The following is a 9,714-nucleotide window of genomic DNA, read 5'->3' as shown; positions in this document are numbered from 1 at the left end:
CTAGTATGAACACTAGTAAAGTACACGTCAATAACATGTATATCATATATACTTTTGTTCACTTTGCTATCCTTCTTATCCGCCAAGTATTTAGGGCAGTTCTGCTTCCAATGACCATTTCCTTTGAAGTAGAAGCACTCAGTTTTAGGCTTGGGTCTAGCTTTGGGCTTCTTCATGGGAGTGGCAACTTGCTTGCCATTCTTCTTGAAGTTCCCTATCTTTCCCTTGCCCTTTTACTTGAAACTAGTGGTCTTGTCAACCATCAACACTTGATGCTTTTTTGATTTCTACCTTCGCCGATTTTAGCATCGCAAAGAGCTCGGGAATCGTTTTCATTATCCCTTGCATATTATAGTTTATCACAAAGTTCCAGTAGCTTGGTGATAGTGACTAGAGAACTCTGTCAATCACTATCTTATTTGGAAGATTAACTCCCACTTGATTCAAGTGATTGTAGTACCCAGACATTCTGAGCACATGCTCACTAGCTGAGCTATTCTCCTCCATCTTGTAGGCAAAATACTTGTCAGAGGTCTCATACCTTTTGACTCGGGCATGAATCTGAAATACCAATTTTAGCTCTTGGAACATCTTATATGCTCCATGGCTTTCAAAATGTTTTTGAAGTCCTGGTTCTAAGTTGTAAAGCATGGCGCACTAAACTATCAAGTAGTCACAATACCGAGATTGCCAAACATTCATATCGTCTGCATCTGCTCCTGCAATTGGTCCGTCACCTAGCGGTGCATCAAGGACATAATTCTTCTGTACAGCAATGAGGATAATCCTCAGATCACGGAGCTAGTCCGCATCATTTCTACTAACATCTTTCAACATAGTTTTCTCTAGGAACATATCATAAATAAATCGGGGAAGCTATACGCGAGCAATTGATCTACAACATAGATATGCAAATACAATCAGGACTAAGTTCATGATAAATTTAAGTTCAAATAGTCATATTACTTAAGAACTCCCACTTAGATAGACATCCCTCTAATCATCTAAGTGATCACGTGATCCATATCAACAAAACCATGTCCGATCATCACGTGCGATGGAGTAGTTTTCAATGGTGAACATCACTATGTTGATCATATCTACTATATGATTCACGCTCGACCTTTTGGTCTCAGTGTTCTGAGGCCATATCTGCATATCTTAGGCTCATTAAGTTTAACCTGAGTATTCTGCATGTGCAAAACTGGCTTGCACCCGTTGTATGTGAACATAGAGCTTATCACACCCGATCATCACGTGGTGTCTCGGCACGACAAACTATAGCAACGATGCATACTCAGGGAGAACACTTGTACCTTGAAATTTAGTGAGAGATCATCTTATAATTCTACCGCCGAACTTAGCAAAATAAGATGCATAAAGGATAAACATCACATGCAATCAAATAAGTGATATGATATGGCCATCATCATCTTGTGCCTTTGATCTCCATCTCCAAAGCACCGTCATGATCACCATCGTCACCGGCTTGGCACCTTGATCTCCATCGAAGCATCATTGTCATCTCACCAACTATTGCTTCTACGACTATCGCTACCGCTTAGTTATAAAGTAAAGCAATTACACGGCGGTTGCATTTCATACAATAAAGCGACAACCATATGGCTCCTGCCAGTTGCCGATAACTATTACAAAACATGATCATCTCATACAACAAATTATATATCATCATGTCTTGACCATATCACATCACAACATGCCCTGCAAAAACAAGTTAGACGCCCTCTACTTTGTTGTTGCAAGTTTTACGTGGCTGCTACGGGCTTAGCAAGAACCGTTCTTACCTACACATCAAAAACCACAACACGGTATAGTGAATTCTTTTTGATCTTCAGAAAGAACCATGTTCATTGAATCCGATTCAACTAAAGTTGGAGAAAGAAACACCCACTAGCCACCTGTGTGCGAAGCACGTCGGTAGAACCAGTCTCACGTAAGCGTACGCATAATCTCGGTCTGAGCCGCTTCATCCAATAATGCCGCTGAATCAAGAATCAACTAGTGACGACAAGCAATATGTATATACCCACGCCCACAACTCCTTTGTGTTCAACTCATGCATATAACATCTATGCATAGACCCGGCTCGGGTGCCACTGTCGGGGAACGAAGTATTTCAAAAAAAATCCTGCGACCACGCAAGATCTATCTAGGAGATGCATAGCAACATGAGGGGAAGAGTATATCTACGTACCCTCGTAGACCGGAAGCGGAAGCATTATGACACGCGGTTGATGTAGTCGAACGTCTTCGCGATCCAACCGGTCAAGTATCGAACGCACGACACCTCTACGATCTGCACACATTCAGCTCGGTGACGTCCCTCGTACTCTTGATCCAACTGAGGCCGAGGGAGAGTTCGTCAGCACGACGGCGTGATGACGGTGATGATGAAGTTACCGACGCAGGGCTTTGCCTAAGCACTACAACGATACGACCGAGGTGGAATTCTGTGGAGGGGGCACCGCACATGGCTAAACAATCAACTTGTGTGTCTATGGGGTTCCCCCTCCCCCGTATATAAAGGGCTGGAGGAGGGGGCCGGCCGGCCACCTTGGGCGTGCCCCCAAGGGGGGAATCCTACTCCTACTAGGAGTAGGTTCCCCCCTTTCCTAGTCCTACTAGGAGGGGGAATGAAGGGAGAGAGGGGAGGAAGGAAATGGGGGCCGGCCCCCTTCCCAATTCAGATTGGGCTTGGGGGGCGCCCCTCCTCTTGGCCTTCTCCTCTCTCTTCCACTAAAGCCCATGTAGGCCCATTTAGCCCCCGGGGGGTTCCGGTAACCTCCCAGTACTCCGGTAAATGTCCGAACTCATCCAGAAGCATTCCGGTGTCCAAACATAGCCTTCCAATATATCGATCTTTATGTCCCGACCATTTCGAGACTCCCCGTAATGTCCGTGATCACATCCGGGACTCCAAACTACCTTCCGTACATCAAAACACATAAACTCATAATACCGATCGTCATCGAACATTAAGCGAGCGGACCCTACGGGTTCGAGAACTATGTAGACATTACCGAGACTCACTTCTGGTCAATAACCAATAGTAGAACCTGGATGCTCATATTGGTTCCTACATATTCTATGAAGATCTTTATCGGTCAAACCGCATAACAACATACGTTGTTCCCTTTGTCATCGGTATGTTACTTCCCCGAGATTCGATCGTCTGTATCTCAATACCTAGTTCAATCTTGTTACCGACAAGTCTCTTTACTCGTTCTGTGATGCATCATCCTGCAACTAACTCATTAGTCACATTTCTTGCAAGGCTTATAGTGTTGTGCATTACGGAGATGGCCCAGAGATACCTCTCCAATACACGGAGTGACAAATCCTAATCTCGATCTATGCCAACTCACGAAACACCATCGGAGACACCTGTAGAGCATCTTTATAGTCACCCGGTTACGTTGTGACGTTTGATAGCACACTAAGTGTTCCTCCGGTATTCGGTAGTTGCTAATGTCATAGTCATAGGAACATGTATAAGTCATGGATAAAGCAATAGCAATAAACTAAACGATCATAGTGCTAAGCTAACGGATGGGTCTTGTCCATCACATCATTCTCTTGTGATCCCGCTCATCAAATGACAACACATGTCTATGGCTAGGAAACTTAACCATGTTTGATTAACGAGCTAGTCAAGTAGAGGCATACTAGGGACACTTTGTTTGTCTATGTATTCACACATGTACTAAGTTTCCGGTTAATACAATTCTAGCATGAATAATAAACATTTATCATGATATAAGCTAATATAAATAACAACTTTATTATTGCCTCTAGGGCATATTTCCTTCAATATGGGCCTACATGGGCTTTAGTGGGAGAGAGAGGAGGCGGCCAAGAGGTGGGGGCGCGCCCCCAAGCCCAATCCTAATTGGGAGGGGGCGGCCCCCCTTTCCTTCCTCTCCTCATCCCCTTCCTCCCCCTCCTATTAGGACTAGGAAAGGGGGAAACCTACTCCTAGTAGGAGTAGGAATCCCCCCTTGGGGCGCACCATGAAGGGCCAGCCGGCCCCTCCTCCCCTCCTTTATATACGGGGGAGGGGGGCATCCCATAGACACACAAGTTGACAATTGTCTTAGCCGTGTGTGGTCCCCCCCCCTCCATAGATTTCCACCTTGGTTATATCGTTGTAGTGCTTAGGCGAAGCCTTGCGTCGGTAACTTCATCATCACCGTCATCACGTCGTCGTGCTGACGAAACTCTCCCTCGGCCTCAGCTGGATCAAGAGTACGAGGGACATCACCAAGCTGAACGTGTGCAGGTCGCGGAGGCGCCGTGCGTTCGGTACTTGGATCGGTTGGATCACGAAGACGTTCGATTACATCAACTGTGTTACTAAACGCTTCCGCTTTCGGTCTACGAGGGTACGTAGACACACTCTCCCTCTCGTTGCTATGCATCCCCTAGATAGATCTTGCATGATCGTAGTTAATTTTTTGAAATACTGCGTTCCCCAACAAAACATAAGTTTAAAACATTTGAAAAGTTCAAAGAATTTCAGAGTCAAATAGAAAATCATCGTAACAAGAGAATAAAGTTTCTACGATTTGATTGTGGAGGTGAATATTTGAGTTACGAGTTTGGTTTTCATTTAAAACAATGTGGAATATTTTCGCAGCTCACGCCACCTGGAACACCACAGCGTAATGGTGTGTCTGAACGTCATAACCGTACTTTATTAGATATGGTGCGATCTCAAATGTCTCTTACCAATTTACCACTATTATCTCGGGGTTATGCATTAGAGACAACTGCATTCATGTTAAATAGGGCACCATCTAATCCGTTGAGACGACACCGTATGAACTATGGTTTGGCAAGAAACCCAAGTTGTCGTTTCTTAAAGTTTGGGGCTGCGATGCTTATGTGAAAAAGCTTCAACCTGATAAGCTCGAACCCGAATCGGAGAAATGTGTCTTCATAGGATACCCAAAGGAGACTGTTGGGTACACCTTCTATCACAGATCCAAAGGCAAGATATTCGTTGCTAAGAATGGATCCTTTCTCGAAAAGGAGTTTCTCTCGAAAGAAGTGAGTGGGAGGAAAGTAGAACTTGATGAGGTAATTGTACCTGCTCCCTTATTGGAAAATAGTTCATCACAGAAATCAGTTCCAGTGATTCCTACACCAATTAGTGAGGAAGCTAATGATGATGATCATGAAACTTCTTATCAAGTTACTACCGAACCTCGTAGGTCAACCAGAGTAAGATCCGCACCAGAGTGGTACGGTAATCCTATTCTGCAGGTCATGTTACTTGACCATGATGAACCTATGAACTATGAGGAATCGATGATGAGCCCAGATTTCGCAAAATGGGTTGAGGCCATGAAATCTCAGATGGGATCCATGTATGAGAACAAAGTATGGACTTTGGTTGACTTGCCCGATGATCGGCGAGCCATTGAGAATAAATGGATCTTCAAGAGGAAGACGTATGCTGATAGTAGTGTTACTATCTATAAAGCTCGAATTGTTGCAAAAAGTTTTCGACAAGTTCAAGATGTTGACTACGATGAGATTTTCTCACTCGTATCGATGCTTAAAGTCTGTCCGAATCATGTTAGCAATTGCCACATTTTATGAAATCTGACAAATGGATATCAAAATTGTATTCCTTAATGGATTTATTAAAGCAGAGTTGTATATGATACAACCAGAAGGTTTTGTCAATCCTACATGTGATAACAAAGTGTGAAAGCTCCAGTGATCTATTTATGGACTGGTGCAAGCCTCTCGGAGTTGGAATATACGTTTTTATAGCGTGATCAAAGCATATGGTTTTATACAGACTTTTGGGGAAGCCTGTATTTACAAAAAAGTGAGTGGGAGCACTACAGCCTTTTCTGATTAGTATATGTGAATGGCATATTGTTGATCAGAAATGATGTAGAATTTTCTGGAAAGCATAAAGGAGTGTTTTAAAGAAGTTTTTCAAAGAAAGACCTCGGTGAAGCTGCTTACATATTGAGCATCAAGATCTATAGAGATAGATCAAGACGTTTGATAAGATTTTTCAATGAGAACATACCTTGACAAGATTTTGAAGTAGTTCAAAATAGAACAGTCAAAGACGGAGTTCTTGCATGTGTTGCAAGGTGTGAAGTTGAGTAAGACTCGAAACCCGACCACGGCAGAAAATAAAAAGAATGAAAGTCATTCCCTATGCCTTAGTCATAGGTTCTATAAAGTATGCTATGCTGTGTACCAGACCTATTGTGTACCTCACCGTTAGTTTGGCAAGAGGGTACAATAGTGATGCAGGAGTGGATCACTTGACAGCGGTCAAAATTATCCTTAGAAGACTAAGGAGATATTTCTCGGTTATGGAGGTGATAAAGAGTTCGTCGTAAAGAGCTATGCCGATGCAAGCTTCTACAGCGATCCGGTTGACTCTGAGTCTCAATCTGGATACATATTGAAAGTGGGAGCAATTAGCTAGAGTAGCTCAATGTAGAGCATTGTAGACATAAAAATTTGCGAAATACATACGGATCTGAATGCGGCAGACCCATTGACTAAGCTTCTCTCACAAGCAAAACATGATCATAACTTAGTACTCTTTGGGTGTTAATCACATGGTGATGTGAACTAGATTATTGACTCTAGTAAACCCTTTGGGTGTTGGTCACATGGCGATATGAACTATTGGTGTTAAATCACATGACGATGTGAACTAGGTTATTGACTCTAGTGCAAGTGGGAGACTGAAGGAAATATGCCCTAGAGGCAATAATAAAGTTGTTATTTATATTTCCTTATATCATGATAAATGTTTATTATTCATGCTAGAATTGTATTAACTGGAAACTTAGTACATGTGTGAATACATAGACAAACAGAGTGTCCCTAGTATGCCTCTACTTGACTAGCTCGTTAATTAAAGATGGTTGACTTTCCTCACCATAGACATGTGTTGTCATTTGATGAACGGGATCACATCATTAGAGAATGATGTGATGGACAAGACCCATCCGTTAGCTTAGCATAAATGATCGTTTAGTTTTATTGCTATTGCTTTCATCATGACTTATACATGTTCCTCTGACTATGAGATTACGCAACTCCCGAATACCAGAGGAACACCTTGTGTGATATCAAACGTCACAACGTAACTGGGTGATTATAAAGATGCTCTACAGGTGTCTCCAATGGTGTTTGTTGAGTTGGCATATATCAAGATTAGGATTTGTCACTCTGTGTATCGGAGAGGTATCTCTGGGCCCTCTCGGTAATGATCATCACTATAAGCCTTGCAAGAAATGTAACTAATGAGTTAGTTGCGGGATGATGCATTACGGAACGAGTAAAGATACTTGCCGGTAATGAGATTGAACTAGGTATGATGATACCGACGATCAAATCTCGGGCAAGTAACATACCGATGACAAAAGGAACAACGTATGTTGTTGTGCGGTTTGACCGATAAAGATCTTCGTAGAATATGTAGGAGCCAATATGAGCATCCAGGTTCCGCTATTGGTTATTGACCAGAGATGTGTCTCGGTCATGTCTACATAGTTCTCTAACCTGTAGGGTCCGCACGCTTAACGTTTGATGATGATTTGTATTATGAGTTTATGTGATTTGATGACCGAATGTTGTTCGGAGTCCCAGATGTGATCACAGACATGACTAGGAGTCTCGAAATGGTCTAGACATAAATATTGATATATTGGACCATGTTATTCGGACACCGGAAGTGTTCCGGATAAAACCGGAGTGACGGAGGGTTACCGGAACCACCCCCCCCCCCCGGGGGGGGGGGAAGTTATGGGCCTTAGTGGGACTTAGGGGAGAGAGAGGGCCGCATCCAAGAGATGGCGCCTTCCAAGGGGAGTCCGAATAGGACTAGGGGAGGGGGTCTTTCCCTCTCCCTCTCCCTCTCCCTCTCCTTCCTTCTTCTCCTACTTGGACTAGGAAAGGGGGGGACCGTTTCCTACTTGGAGTAGGATTCCCCCCTTGGGCGCGCCTCTAGGGGCCATCTGGCGTCCACCCTCCCTCCTTTATATACGGGGAGGGGGGCGCCCCATAGACACACAAGTTGATCTTTAGCCGTGTGCGGTGCCCCCCTCCACAGTTTTCCACCTCGGTCATATTGTCGTAGTGCTTAGGCGAAGCCCTGCGTCGGTAACTTCATCATCACTGTCGCCATGCCGTCGTGCTGACAAAAATCTCCCTCGGCCTCAACTGGATCAAGAGTTCGAGGGACATCACCGAGCTGAACGTGTGCAGATTGCGGAGGTGTCATGCATTTGGTACTTGATGATTGGATCGCGAAGACGTTGGACTACGTCAACCGCGTTACTAAACTCTTCCGCTTTCAGTCTACGAGGGTACGTGGAAACACTCTCCCCGCTCGTTGCTACGCTTCTCCTAGATAGATCTTGCGTGATCGTAGGATTTTTTTGAAATGCTACGTTACCCAACAGTCATTTCTCTTCTTGCCTTGCTAATTTACCTTTTTAGTCTTTTTGTCTTGTGATGTCGTTCTTCCCTTGTCTGTTTCTGTATATTATTTCTTCAGATATGTTTTGTGTTGTTCAGCACCCCCTTAGATATGTTTTACTGTTCTTTAGATATGCGTTCAGCACCCCCTTGGATATGTTTTTCTGTTCTTCAAATATGCTTTGTGCTCTTTTGTTTCTTCAAAATGGCAGGATTCCTGCATTCATTAAGAAGAAAAGAGTTGCACATTTAATTACAGGAAACCGAGTGAAAACCAGATTGCCCGGTTAATTATGGATAACCGGGCGAAAATCATCAAAGCCATTGAGCAGCACACATAAGAAACCACACGCACACCACTCCAAAGAGGGCCCCATCAAGAAAGCACGCAGGCGTCATCGTCATCACTCCTCCCCTAGAGGTGTCCTTGCCATCCCTAAAAACTCTTAAGCAAACGGCTCTGACTTCGCCATCGGCGATCGTCAACTCAACCCAAACCATTGCGGACACGTGAAGCTGCATGAAGATCTACACTAAAGCTTAGCCACTTGCGGCCAGACAGCGCATCTCCGACTCTGACGGAAAGCTCTGAAGGACAAATCTAGGCATGGTTGGCGCCACAGAAGATCACCAAATGGGCCACCTACAGCCAGTCATCGTATGCCATAGGGCCCCGCTACCGCAGCTTTGAATTCACAGCAACAAACAAACTGAGGAAATACCGCGGACACGCCGGAGAAGAGCCGACTATCGCAACCATTGTTGTGCTGCTTTCATCGCTCCCACCATCATAGTTGCCATAGAAGCCTGGCCGCCACAACCACCGCAAACCACTGGTCTTGCTTGCCGATGCCGAGCTCTGAAACGAAACTCCTAGAGGGAAACGACACACCACTAAAGCGTCGCCATTGTCCGTTCACAAGATCAAGCTGAGTTTCCCCTGGAGAGGCTGCAATGGCTAGATTCATGTGGGAGGGGTGTGGTAGCAGATCATTGATGCCCCTAGGGAGGTCAACTATGGCCACATCCACGGTCATCGTTGGTGATGACATAAGGCCGAGACAGGGTCTTCACCCAAGCTCTCACACCACCTTTGTCGCACATCATCTCGCAGCAACGTCGGCAAGCCCACCAACCGCCACCACCATCGAAGCTTCCCATCGACGAAGAGGCGTTGGGACCGCCACAGCCAACCGCACGGGAAGCCCACCGACGGTTAACCTCCAG

The sequence above is a fragment of the Triticum urartu genome, chromosome 6, assembly GCF_003073215.2.
Source record: "Triticum urartu cultivar G1812 chromosome 6, Tu2.1, whole genome shotgun sequence".
Classification (NCBI taxonomy): Eukaryota; Viridiplantae; Streptophyta; class Magnoliopsida; order Poales; family Poaceae; genus Triticum; species Triticum urartu.
This window is presented reverse-complemented; position numbering follows the sequence as displayed.